At 45.8% G+C, this 14,209-nt stretch overlaps 1 long non-coding RNA gene across 1 annotated transcript in view; it reads right to left on the reverse strand.

Moving 5' to 3' along the window:
* Positions 1-6,512: 6,512 nt before the first annotated feature.
* The window catches only part of LOC135897721 (uncharacterized), a 54,659-nt gene continuing 46,962 nt past the window's right edge, over positions 6,513-14,209 (reverse strand). Inside the window, exon 2 of the long non-coding RNA XR_010563127.1 lies at positions 6,513-6,646. This is a non-coding gene — a long non-coding RNA (uncharacterized lncRNA). The remainder of the gene's footprint in view (positions 6,647-14,209) is intronic.

Genomic DNA, 14,209 nt, shown 5'->3' on the forward strand with positions numbered 1-14,209 from the left:
CCACTGCCGTTTCTGTCTGTGGAGTTTGCGTCACTGACTGCGTCAGCGCCGGTGATGTGATCTGCGCCGATGACGTGATCAGCTTCGTCACCGCTGGAGTAGCGCTGGTGGTGTCTCTCTTGGGTACTTTCCTTTTAACTGCAATGACGTCATTATCACTGTTCTTTGTTCTACTGAGCGTCTCGATACGCTCCATCATTGCTTTTATCTGATTGTTTTGGTCCTTGATTTGATTGTTCTGCCTCTCTATCATCTCCTTGAGTTCCAAACAGTGTCTACACTCGTTGTCTTTGGAAGAGCGGAAGGAGGGGAGGGGAGGGAAATTGCTATTGTCGAGAGCGACGGGAGACCCCGCTGCCCAGCCCACCTGTTTCTCGGCGCCGTTGCTCCGCCGGGTCTTCGACTTGGACCTCGAACGAGATTCTCGCCTGCGAGGCCCAGCTGCCGATGGTGACCTGGTATCGCTCGTGCTTCTCCCTCGCCTGGTCTGGGAGCGGCTGCGACGCCCGCTCGGTGGCTGCCACGCTGTCTGCTGCCACGCTGGCCCCCTCGGCTGCTGCCGCTGCTGCTGCACCTGTTCTCGTTGCTGACGTTCCCAACGCCGTTTACGAACGACGTATGGCGTCTTGAACCTCGCTGTGCACTCCTTGTCCGCGGTGAAGTGGTTGCCCCCGCAGAGGCTGCACTTGGGGTTACTGCAAACATGGCTTTCTTCAGGATTCTTCATGCCGCAACCGCGGCATATCTTGTCTTCGGGGTTAGGACAAACGTCCATCCGGTGACCGAGGCGACCACAACGGTAGCACATATCGATCTGCTTGCGATACAACGAACACTCGACCAGCAGGTTGCCGTATCTGATGTAGTTCGGGACCTTGTCGCCGTCGAATGCGATGACCACCGTTGTCGTCTTGCCGATGCGGTTGGCTTGCATAGCAGTGGGGTTATACTCTTGAACGATGTAGTCGTTGATTTCTTGAATAGTGTCCGTCATCGGGACACCCCTGATGACGCCCTTAACGGTGCCGTGGGGGGCGGTCTCGTAGGCGCTGACTTCGTGTGCCGTGCCGTTGATAGTGAGGCTTCTGACTGCCGAGTAGCGGTCCGCGTTCTCTCGCTTAGGCGTACTGATAACAACTATGTTTTGCTGTTTGTTCGGGCAAACAACATCTTGCGTCACCTCCTCGCCACTCACATTCGCAGCTGCGACGATGGCTCGGCTGATCTCGAATCTAGATACTTCCCAATGTCCAGACCTCCCCTGGGACACATGACGATCTTGATATCTTGCCTCGGCAACACAGGCATCCTCGCTGCCTTGAGTAGCTTGCTCTTGAAATTTTTCCGCTGCGGGCGACGATGCCCGGCAGCCGCCGGCCCCCTGTTGACCGGGGTTAGACTTAGCTTGCTCTCTTGCTCTTGGGTCCTCTTCTCACCGGCGACGCGCCAGCCAAACTTCTCGGAAACTTGCTCCGGCATTATTTCTTCACCGTCCACTTCCACACGCATAGCGGACGCCATTTTCTTGAAGCACGTCGCCTCTAGGTCCCCGGCAAGGTCGATGGCCCCGCCGGACCACGCCTAAGCACGGCCGCTAGGTCCTGCTTTCTTCAGGCTTAGCTCGCAGCGACACTGTGCTCGGAGAAAAAATCCTCCTAAATCGGAGAGAAATGGTTTCGCACCTCAGATTTCGGTATCCACACGGTCCTTGTAACTTCACGGATGCCGTTGTGTGAGACCTTGCATGAGCTGGGGCGAATTAGCGGGCCTTTTGCCGAAAAATCGAGGAGCACATGTGAGACACGTCAGCACATACCATGGCTCATACCCTCTTCCTGCAGCCTGTCGGCAAATAACCAAGCTGGAAATCTATAAACTACAACGCACCGAGGGAAACGTAATTATTAACGACTATTGGGCATAGACAGTCCATAGACCTTTTACCATCGAAAGAACAAGCCCATAAGATGGGAAAGCAGACTTCTTGACGTGCTCAGATAATCTAAGACTTCCTAAATTCATATTTATGAAAGCTATGTGCTCCAACGAGAAACAAGAGCTTTCATTGCAAGGATAAACTTTTTTTTTACTCTAGTACGGACATTTGCTCGAAATATAAGGGACGACGTTATACACAGTAACTCGCGTTCGTCGTTAGTCTTGTTACGTGTTTCTTTTATGTGTTAGCCTTTGCGCGTGCGCTAAGGCGTCCTTGTTTATTTTAAATTGTTTATCCATTGACGGTAATTTGTAATTTCCATATAAGTGAAATATAGTAGCCGTAGGCGTACTGCTTCAATGTCTCCAATTGAATTCCATTTAATTCTACCTGCCTACCTAGCGAAAAAAGCTACTTCGAGCTCCTCAAATAGCGGCCTACGTGGCATAATGACTGCTTTACAGAATATGTATATATGTTGTGTGTGCTCTGCAGATGCTTCCATGTGCTTTGTGTGGGAAACACGCAAAGTTCTCATAAAGCAAAACGTGAAAGGTAAAAATAAAAAGGCGCCAGTTAATATACCGAACAAAAAAAAAAGTTGCATTGCATTGCAGAGTGTAGCGCGCCGAGAAATAAACCATCAAATGTCCTGCACTCATGTCTTTTCTTCTTTTTTAGTTCAAATGTACAATTGTTCTTTTTCTTTTTAATTTAGTGGTAGATACGTGGCTTTGTTTCATGATGATTGAGCGTACATTGATTGTACAGTATTTCCACCGGCAATTAGCGTAGTTTTATTATTATTGAATTGCGCGCTCTTTATATACAGCAGTTACGCACAATAAGCTAAAGAATACAAAGAGGCCAAGCTTTTTCAGTGTGATTTGCATGGAGCAAGCAACTACCCTGCTAGCGGTTTCCCAGCAGGTGAACAGGAACACACTGCACTACCAGAGATCGACCCTCGTGAAAGCTCGCACCACTCTCGTAGGTGACGCCGAGACCATCAGCACGAGCCCGCACTGGAGCAGCTTGTGACCATTTCTAAGTGCTCCATACGTGTTCGGCCATTGGAAATCACCAAAAACTGCACTGAAACAGGCTTTAGCCGCCTGGTTTGTTGCGCAGTAAATGTTTGCGACGTATGTATGTATGTATATATATATATATATATATATATATATATATATATATATATATATATATATATATATATATATATATATATATATATATATATATATATATATATATATATATATATATATATTGTTCGTTGTTGTGACTTCTTTCCTGCGAATTGGGTACTTGAAATAGCTGGCGTGTCCCTTGTTGTTACGGGACTCGGATTTTCAGCACCTCTCTTTCCTCGCGCAATAGATAGCACTCTTCTTCCTTTCCTTGCATGTTAGTGAATTGATTGCTTAAGCAATGGGGAATATTTATTTATTTATTTATTTATTTATTTATTTATTTATTTATTTATTTATTACAGTACCCTAAATGCCCTAGAGGGCATTACATAGAGGGAGGGAGCTGGTGTGTAATACAAAATTATTGTTTCATTCATAGAGACACTTGAACAAATGAACACAAGGAAAGAAACATAAACATGTTGTTCGTCATCTTACCTTTCTCTTCTTGTTTGGTTTGTTTGTTTCCGTTTCATGGAGCGAAGGTGAAACTCATAGACCCGGTCCCTTTTATGAAGTCTTTCGCCTAATTGAACAGTTTCTACGGGACAGAATGAATTTGGGTAAACAAGCGGGCAACCTTCTAAAAACACGCCTTATAACTGGCATGGTTTGTCTACGAATCGCCGAAAACAAAGCGGATATCTTATTTTTTTTAGGTTATGTAAACTGGTCTAAAAGAATACAAACTTTTGACGTTATACCATCACGTGCGTCTCGCGCGATAGCCGACTTTGTGAAAGCACACCAACAACGCTCGAAAACCGGCTTAAAGTTACTCTGCGCTAAGCAATGGTGTTGATGCAGTGTTGGGTTGCTCTTGTCTGCCCAGATGAGAGTCATGGGTATACCTAAACGTTGCAGTCCCGGCCACCTGTAAAATTGAACATGCGAAAGGAGTAATGAGTACTAAAATATACATCAAATTGGTATTTTTTTGTATTAAAGAAAGCTCAAAAGCCAGCGTCGAGCGAAAAAAAAATTGCGAATTGAAAAGCCCAAACCCTCTTATTCGCTTAGTAATTGGCGGAACTGTCCACCCTTCTAGGAGAACATGCTCCATAGAAGGAACTCGAGAAGAATCAACAATAATCCCACTCAGATACAGTTATCGCACACTCCTCGTACACTGCACTTAGAATGCACTGGCACCGTCCGCACCCTCTTCGATAGCGACAGACCGCACAGAAAACCGAGCAGGCCACAATAAGTTATACTTGTTGCTAAGTGCAGCACGTCCTGGCCAACGAACTAACAATGAGCACGGAATGCTAGCCTCGCATGCTGCGGCGAGGACTGGGGATTCTATAGCGTGAACGAATAAAAAAAAAGATAAGTGTTGATAGCTGGAGTTATCGAAGGAATTGCCACTTGACTGCAGCGACTGCGTTTATCTCTTTCTTTTTTTTTCCTTTTTCATTATTCTTTTGCTCAAGAGCCGCTGTATGTTGCAATATCCAGAATATTTGCTCGGTTTCGGTGCTCTGGGCATACAACGTCGGTCGTCATTCTGAGATCGCGGATACAAGATCCATCCGTGTCGGCCGCGTTTCAATGAAGGGTGAAAGAGGCTAGTGGAACCGCCCGCGTATACAGACAAACAATGAGCCGAGCTTTGAACCTGAGGTCGTTGAAAAATATGCCGCTGTGATTATCACCACGGGCGTTGCTTTTATCCTGTCACGAACACACTATACCGAACTTCCTTTTTACATGATCCCGTCGAGTTGCAAGCAAGAAATGTTAAGTACTCAATGGGCACTCGTATATCAATAACATTATTAACGATTGCATTCCCCAATTGTTACCTGGCGGCTAGATTTAGTATGCCCCAGAGGCATGATTGTGAAAATTCTATAGGCATACGTCTACTTACATGAGTCGTTCGTCGTCGCAGGCGTTATTGCTGTGAAGCAATAACGCCTGCGCCTGAATTTCCAACAAAGCCTCCAACAAAGTTATTATATTCTAGCAAAACATTAGATTTCTTTCACAAAAACATTCATATATCATCCAATTGCGTGTTTTGCTTTATGATAAAAAGCAAACCTAAATTGTAAGAAAAAGAAATGCATCGGACTACAGCAATTCCTTCGGCTCTGAGCTTATTTACTGCGACAGCATCATTCTTCCACAGTGAGGAACAGCATCTTATTTGCTGTTCTTTCCTATCAAGCTCATCTTGTCTCGTATGTTTGTTTTGGTTGCCTGTTTCTTCTTTAACTAATTGCATGCACCCTCTAGGGGGAACTGGGCAAGAACCAAACCGGCCTTGCCCAGCAAGAACTGGGCAAGGCCGGTTTGTTAGGGGGAAAGGGAGCGGTCGTATAAAATGTTATAACTTAAAGTAATGAGCAAAACTAGAACAAGGTAAAAGCGGGGGCCAACGTTTCGACAAGGGGACTTGTCTTTTTCAAGGATACATATGTCGCCTTGAAAAAGACGAAGTGCACTTGTCGAAACGCGGGCCACGCTTTTACCTTGTTCCTGTTTTGCTCATCGTCTTGAATCTCCATCTCGGGACTTCCCTATGCTTTCCCTCGATAACTTAAGGTAAGAATTTTAAAAATAAATATTGATTATGATATTTGAAAGATAATTATAATCGTGGGATAGTACAGAAAGAACAGCGTGGTTTTGTTAAGCTCTGACCTTTTCTTCTTTGTGATGTACGAAACTTCCTTTCTGTACGACATAGTAACGCATCTTCTGGAATTCTAACTTCGTACATGAACATTATTCGTACTTCTCATTATTAGGATTCCCTGTGAACAATTGGCCTAGATAAATTTACTCTTGTACGCACTCTAGAGGGTGACTGACGATCATGAATTTTAATTTGGTTGATAGGTCGTTCAACATTTTTTTCATTTATTTATTTCATCACTCATCATTAGTACAGGAGGAGATCCCGGAGACACAAAAACTGTCAGGAAGACCTCCTATTAGTAATTTAACAATATAGTAAATAATACAATAGCACATTAACACATTAACACATTACCTTCGGCTTCTGCATAATAATCTTCAACCTACTCTTATACTTTCTCGGTTAAGGTCTTCAGTCAATTGGTGCAATGTGTCCCCAGCGTTGCTGAGCATGGCAATGTGATCGGCAAGCTGAACGTTGTTGAGAGATTCACCGTTTATCGTCGCTCCTATTCTTCTTGCAATCTAACAGCCTGAATATTTTTCTAGGCATGCAATGAATATCATTGGAGAAATTGTGTCTCCTTGCCTGACCGCTTTGCCGATAACTATTTTACCACTTTTCTTGCGGATAAGTAAAACATGTGAAGCCGGAACTATCATTGAGGCAGGGTCTAAGCCTGAGCAGTTGTGGATACGTGTACTGTGGCTGAAAGCAAGTATGGAAGTTATACAAATAAAAGGAAATGTTTATTTAGTCTATATAGATGCTCGTTCAAGGATTTTTGTGAATTCATCCAACGTTGGCGCACCATGGTCAGCAGCAGTATTTCACGTAGGAGGCTCCACTGGACGGCATCAGCTGAAAAAAAAAAGTAAATTACAAGCATGTGTCATTTTGGTGTGTAGACCTCATAGGAATACTGTGCGTAGAGGCAAAACGTGCAAAAGTGGTGTATGTGCGGCATTGCAAACAAAATCAATTCGCTTTTATACGCACGGTGTTGAAAATAACCGACTCATTCCATACAATACCACAAAATATGAAGAAAGCATCTTCAAACAGTGCTATCATTATGCAAGTAGATACGGTATGCGGTGTGTTCGATCTAGGTCAATTTCTTCGTTGTTTTGTCTGCAACTTAATACATGGGCAAACGTTGCATTACCAACTATTCCATTCATTCTTCTAGTTTACGTGCATGAATGTGGTCTGAATGTCATCATCATCATCATCATCATCATCCTGCTTTATGTCCACTGCAGGACGAAGGCCTCTCTCTGCGATCTCCAATTACCCGGGTACTGTCCTGCGCCAACTAGCGCCCGTGAATTTCCTAATTTCATCGCTACACCTAGTCTTCTGCCGTCCTCGACTGCGTTTCCCTTCTCTTGGTACCCATTCTGAAAACCTAATGGTCCAACGGTTATCTAACCGGCGCATTACATGACCTGCCCAGCTCCATTTCTTTCTCCCCATGTCCATTAGAATATCGTCTATACCCGTTTCCTCTCTGATACAAACCGCTCTCTTTCCGTCTCTTAATGTTATGCCTAGCAATCTTCGTTCCATCGCTCTTTGTACGGTCCTTAACTTCTTCTCAAGCTTTTTTCTCAGTCTCCAAAGTCTCTGCCCCATATGTCAGCTCTGGTAAATTGAACTGATTGTACACTTTCCTTTTCAATGATAATGGTCAGCGCTACCAATCAGGACCTGAAAATGTCTGCCGTATGCGATCCAACCCATTTTTATTCTTCTATGAATTTCTTTCTCATTATCAGGGTTCCCTGTGTATAATTGACCTAGGCAAACGTACTCCTTCACAGACTCTAGAGGCTGACTGGTGATCCTTTAATCTTGTTCCCTTGCCCGGCTATTCATCATTATCTTTGTCTTCTGCATATTAATCTTCAACCAAACTTTTACACTTTCTCGGCTAAGGTCCTGAATCATTTGTTGTAACTCGTCTGCATTGTTGCTGAATAGAACAACTGAAGGTTGCTGAGATATTCGCCGTCAATCTTTACTCCTAAGCCTTTCCAGTTTAATAGCTTGAATACTTCTTCCAAGCACGCAGTGAATATCATTGGAGATATTGTGTCTCCCTGTCAGACCCCTTTCTTTATAGGTATCTTCCTGCTTTTCTTGTATAGAATAAGGGTAACTGTAGAGCCTCTGTAAATATTTTCCAAGTTATCTACGTAAGCGTTCTATACTCCTTGATTATGCAATGCCCCTATGACTGCTGGTATCTCTACTGAATCAAATGCCTTTTCGTAATCTATGAAAGCCATATAGAGAAGCTTACTATACTCTGCAGATTTCTCGATAACTTCATTAATGACATGGATGTGATCCATTGTAAAGTATCCCTTCCTGAAACCCGCCTGTTCCTTTGGTTGACTAAAGTCCAGTGTTGCCCTTATTCTATTGGAGATTATTTTGGTAAATATTTTTTATAATACTGGGAGCAAGGTAATGGGCCTATAATTTTTCAATTCTTTAACCTCTCCCTTTTTGTGGATTAGTATAATGTTTGCATTCTTCCAGTTTTTTGGGACCCTTGCAGTCGATAGACACTTCGTATAAAGAACCGCTAGTTTTCCAAGCATTATGTATCCTCCATGCTTGATTAAATCGACTGTTATTCCATCTTCTCCTGCCGCTTTTCCCCGTTTCATGTCTTGCAAGGCCCTTCTGACCTCATCGCTAGCTATAGGAGGAGTTTCTGTAGCCTGTTCATTATTTTTTTCGAATGGAGTACTCCTGAGTCCTCTGGGTCCTATACAGGTCAGTATAGAATTCTTCCGCTGCTTTTATTATAGCTTCGATATTGCTGATCATATTGCCCTGCTTATCTTTCAGTGCATACATCTTGGTTTGTCTTATGCCAACTTTCCTTGTCACTGGTTTCAGGCTGCGTCCATTTTTTACGGCTTCTTCAGTCTTTCTCACGTTATAATTTCGAATATCACTTATTTTCGCCTTGTTGATCAGACTTGATAGTTCCGTGAATTCTATCTTATCTCTTGCGTTGGACACTTTCATTTTTTGTCGTTTCTTTATTAGGTCCTTTGTTACTTGGGAGACCTTGCTTACCGGTTGCCTTGGTGCCTTGCCTCCCAATTCAATTGCTGCCTCTGAAGCCAGCCTATTTGCGGTTTCATTCATTAGTTCTATGTCATCATCATCGTCTCTCTGTTCTAAAGCTGCAAATTTGTTTGCAAGTACCAGCCTAAGTTTGTCTACTTTTACCCTTACTGCCTCTAAGTTGACTTGTTTCTTCTTTACCAATTTTACTCTTTATCTCTTCAAGTTGAGGTGAATCCTAGCCCTCACTAACTACGATCACTGAACTTTACCCTACCTATCACTTCTACATCCTGCACTATGCTGGGATCGGCACAAAGTATGAAGTCGATTTCATTTCTTGTTTCACCATTAGGGCTTCACCAGGTCCACTTTCTGTTGCTACGCTTCCTGAAAAAGGTGCTCATTATTCTACCGTTTAGGGCCGCAGCGTTCCCACGGGGTCAGTGGCCTCCCCCCCCCCTCCATTTCCTCCTTCTCATTTCCTCCTTCTCCATTTCCTTCTTCTCTTTCTTCAAAGCTGAAGAAAGGGTGGAGGCACCATTGGGAGCTTTCAAGGTCGCTCCGTTCGCGCGAGACTTAGAGCGGTATTGAGACGGCGGTGCGACTGACCGTTCTGTATAGCTACCCCGGTGCGCTGGTTTTCAGACGCCAAGGGACAAGCAGACGCGACGAGCGCATCATACGCAACTCGGGGCCTCTCGGTAACCGCTGAAAACTTTTCCGATTTTTTTGTTTACGCACAAGTGTTAAGTGCTGTTCAAATTCAGCGAAAATATACCGTGTACCTAGGCGCGCTCAAGACCGCGTGCATGCGTGAGATTCGGGAAACAAGAGCTTAGGGCCATCAAGAATTGACCCTATGTCATGCAACCACAATGTCAGGGTGGACATATCAGCGGATCTTTTAGGCACGTAGGACCCTCGGGGCCGCAATTCTAGGCGGTAAGGTAGCCTAGCCGCCTGCGGGATTATCTTACTGAGCTTTGTCTTATGCTCGGTTGCGGTAGTCGAAAGTTCAAATCCCCCCCTCCCCCCTTTTTTTTTAATTTGCGATGGTGTATCTGCGTATGACATCCTCCAGTGTACTACATCTTCAGGCTTGGAGTGGCTTCTGATTCCGGTGAAAGATGCCGAGAGTGAGTGGTGCTATACTAATCCATGGAAAACCAAATTAGGAAGGCCCACTAAGCTTGAACAAAGACACTCCCTCACCAGAACAGGAATTGGCCTCCCTGGTGCAGTATTCGGCCACAACCTTCCCGATGATATCTACAATTAGCTCATGGTCCTCAGTCCCCAGCAGCTACGGAGCATCGGTGGGAGCTACGGAGCATCGGCAAGGAAGCGGTCAGGCCTGTAACGCAGCAGAGGATGCTAAGAATCTCTGGGTCCGGACAGGCCGCCAATCGAAACTGACCCTGTGAACCTTTTATTGCCGAACACTGTTGAGTGAGGCTAGCTTAGCAGTACTATTCGAGGAAATATCAGACACTGTTTGGGATATCATCGTCCTTAGTGAGGTTAGAAGGACTGGTGAGGCTTATACATTGCTGAATAACGGCCATGTCCTCTGCTATAGAGGTCTCCCAGGTAAGAAGCAATACGGGATAGGATTCCTAATCCATAAGGACCTAGCGGGCAGCATTGACGAATTCTACAGCATTTATGAAAGGGTAGTTGTAGTCGTAATCAAACTTAATAAGTATCGATTAAAGGTAGTACAAGCCTGCGCTCCAACATCCAGCCACGACGATGAGGAAGTAGATCAGTATTATGAAGATGTTGAATTAGCGATGAGAAAAGTGCAAACTCGATATACAGTAGCATTGGGTGACTTCAATGCAAAAGTGGGGAAAATGCAGGCGGGTGAACAGGCAATTGGCAACTACAGCGTCGATTCTAGAAACGCTAGAGGAGAGGTGCTGGTAGAATTCGCAGAAATGAAGAAGCTGAGAATAATGCACACCTTTTTCAGGAAGCGTAGAAACAGAAAGTGGACCTGGAAGAGCCCTAATGGGGAAACAAGAAATGAAATTGATTTCATACTTTCTGCCAATCCCAGCATAGTGCAGGATGTAGAAGTGATAGGTAGGGTAAAGTTCAGTGATCATAGATTAGTGAGGGCTAGGATTCACCTCAATTTGAAGAAACAAAGAGTAAAATTGGTCAAGAAGAAACAAGTCAACTTAGAGGCAGTAAGGGTAAAAGCAGACAAACTTAGGCTGGTACATGCAAACAAATTTGCAGCTTTAGAACAGAGAGATGATGATGATGACATAGAACTAACGAATGAAATCGTAACTAGGCTGGCTTAAGAGGCAGCAAGTGAAGTGGGAGGCAAAAAGGCACGAAGACAACCAGTAGACAGGCTCTCCCAAATAACAAAGGACCTAATAAAGAAACGACAAATGATGAAAGTGTCCAACTCAAGCTATAAAAACCTAACATAACTTTCTCAAACTATAACATGAGAAAGGCTGAAGAAGCCGTAAAAAATGGACGCAGCCTGAAGTCAGGAAGGAAGGAAGGAAAAAGTGGAGAAGGAAGGCAGGGAGGTTAGCCAGTTTCGTTTAACCGGTTTGCTACCCTACACATGGGAGCGGGATGGGGGAGATGAAAGATGGGAGGAGAGAGAGAGAGAGCACATAGCACAGCGAACACATCGTCAGTTACAGTCCGTCACTCTTGCGCAGTACGCGATATCACTGTCACAGCCGCTTGTCCAAGCCCGTATCCTTCACAAACCGAAGTAGTCCCTTCGTCGCCTTCAGCTGCGATGTCTTCTGTCGGCGATGTGTGAAAATGGTTGCAACTGACAATAGTCTATTGTCCAGGTGCGCTAGAACAGACGCCATGGACTGTCTCTGAACATTATATTCAGGACAGTCGCACAGAATGTGTTCCAGCGTCTCCTCGCAAAGACAGGCATTGCAGAGAGCGTTGTCGGCCATTCCAATGCGAAACGAGTAGGATTTCGTGAAGGCCACCCCTAGCCATAAGCGATAAAGCAGGGTGGCATCACTTCGGCGGAGTCCAGTTGGCATACAGAGACGCATCAATGAGGGCAGGTCGTGTTGATGATTGCTGCGGTTGGTCTGGCTGCTTGGTGTGCACCATAGAGAGAGCGTGATCTCCCGTGCAAGCACTTGAAGTCTGCTGGCTGCGTCGGACCGCGAATGTGGTATGGCCTCTTCCTGTGTGTCTTCAAGAGCTGTCCGAGCGGCTTTATCAGCGTCTTCATTTCCTATGACGCCGCAGTGACTTGGCAGCCACTGAAACGTCACGTGATGTCCTTTCTCATGTGATGTATGAAGCAGGCATCTAATATCGAGCACGAGCTGTTCGAATGGCCCGCGACGCAGAGCTGATAGCACAGATTGGAGGGCTGCCTTTGAGTCACTGAAAATTGACCATTGTCGAGGTGGTTCCCGATTGACGAAACTAAGAGCAGCGCGAAGAGCAGCTAGTTCTGCAGATGTAGATGTCGTTGGGTGGTCAGTCCTAAAGCTGATGGTAAGACCTCTTGCTGGGACGACCACAGCACCGGACGAACACTGGATGTTTGCGGAACCATCTGTATAAATATGTGCACTCTCCGCGTACCTTTCGTGTAGAAGAAGCAGAGACAGTTGTTTGAGCACAGGCGACGACAGCTCAGACTTTTTCCCGATTCCTGGTACGCTGAGGTGGACTGTGGGGCTGACAAGGCACCAAGGGGGTATCGGTGGCTTAGATGGGGCGGTGAAGCCCGAGGGAAGTTTGTCGTTGTACTTGACGATAGTTTTAGAGAATGATGCTTGGTGCCTGTCTGAAGGTAGTGTTGCAAGGTGGTGATAGGGGGCACGTGCAAAATGTCTGATATGCGTTCTCAGGGCTTCCACCGTGATGTGAGTTTGCATTGGATGGTCCCGAGCAATCGCAATAGTTGCCTCAGTTGACGCGCATCTGGGCAAACCAAGACAAACTCTGAGTGCTTGAGCTTGTGCTGCCTGCAGAACACGAATATTTGTCTTGCAGGTGTTGGTCAGTACAGGTAGACTGTATCTTAAGAAACCGAGAAAGAGAGCTCTGTAGAGTCTCAGCATTGCGTCTACTGACATCCCCCACGTCTTTCCTGTCAAGTATTTAAACAACTGGGAGGTTGCTGTCAGGCGCCGTTTCATGTAGGCCACGTGCGGGCTGCAACTGAGGTCTCGGTCGATAATTACGCCAAGAAATCTGTGGGTTCTGACATAGGAAATGGTCCGCCCATTGATTGAGATGACATAAGGCGTCATTGGTTTGCGAGTAAATGCTACTAGGGCGCATTTTTCTGGCGATATGCTCAGACCTTGTTCACACAAGTAGCTCGCTGTCAAAGTAGCCGCTCTTTGAAGCCGTGCACGTACCTGAGGACGTGTGACTGCCGAAGTCCAGACACAGATGTCATCTGCGTATATTGAAATTTTGGTGGTAGTTGGCAAGTGTGCAGCGAGCCCAATAAGAGCGAGGTTGAATAGCGTCGGGCTAAGAGCACCGCCTTGAGGAACGCCCCTGCTGGTATAGCGTCGCGTAGTTGGGCCATCGTCGGTTAACACATAGAATGATCTTGCAGAAAGGTAACTTGTAATCCACAAAAATACTCGACCACCTAGGCCAACCGTCACAAGAGCGTCGAGAATTGCCTCATGTAATACGTTATCGTATGCCCCTTTCACATCTAAGAATAAAGCTGCAGATAAACGTTTACGGGACCTTTCGTGCTGGACATATGAAACGAGATCAACTACATTGTCGATGGAAGAGCGGTCACGTCGGAAACCAGCCATGGAATTCGGAAAAATCTTGTAGTATTCAAGGTACCATTCCAGGCGGCCAAGGATCATCCGTTCCATTATCTTTCCTACACAGCTGGCCAACGCTATTGGGCGGTAAGAGGCGAGCTCTAGCAGGGATTTGCCCTGCTTCAAGATTGGCACCAGGCGGCTCACTTTCCATTCGTCAGGAACATTTCCCTCCTGCCATGAGGTGTTGTAGAGACTCAATAGTGCTATCGTGCGGATTCTCCGAGATAGCACAAGGCTCGGTATGATATACCATCTGGGCCCGGAGATGATGAGCGCCTGCAGAGAGCTAGTGCTGCCTCGAGCTCCTCCATTGAGAAAGGAAGGTCCATGCGGCAATCACGGGAATGGGGGACGTCATCTCGGGCTGGAGGGTCTGGACGTGTCGCTTGGTCTGCCATCCGCGCACAAAAGTCTTCTGCGACATCGATGTCTTGCCGCCCTTGGAAAAGCGCGAGCGCCTTGAAGGGAAAACGCTGTTCCGGAAGGCAACGCAGACCTTGCACCG

This window comes from Dermacentor albipictus, chromosome 1 (assembly GCF_038994185.2).
Source record: "Dermacentor albipictus isolate Rhodes 1998 colony chromosome 1, USDA_Dalb.pri_finalv2, whole genome shotgun sequence".
NCBI classification, from domain to species: Eukaryota; Metazoa; Arthropoda; class Arachnida; order Ixodida; family Ixodidae; genus Dermacentor; species Dermacentor albipictus.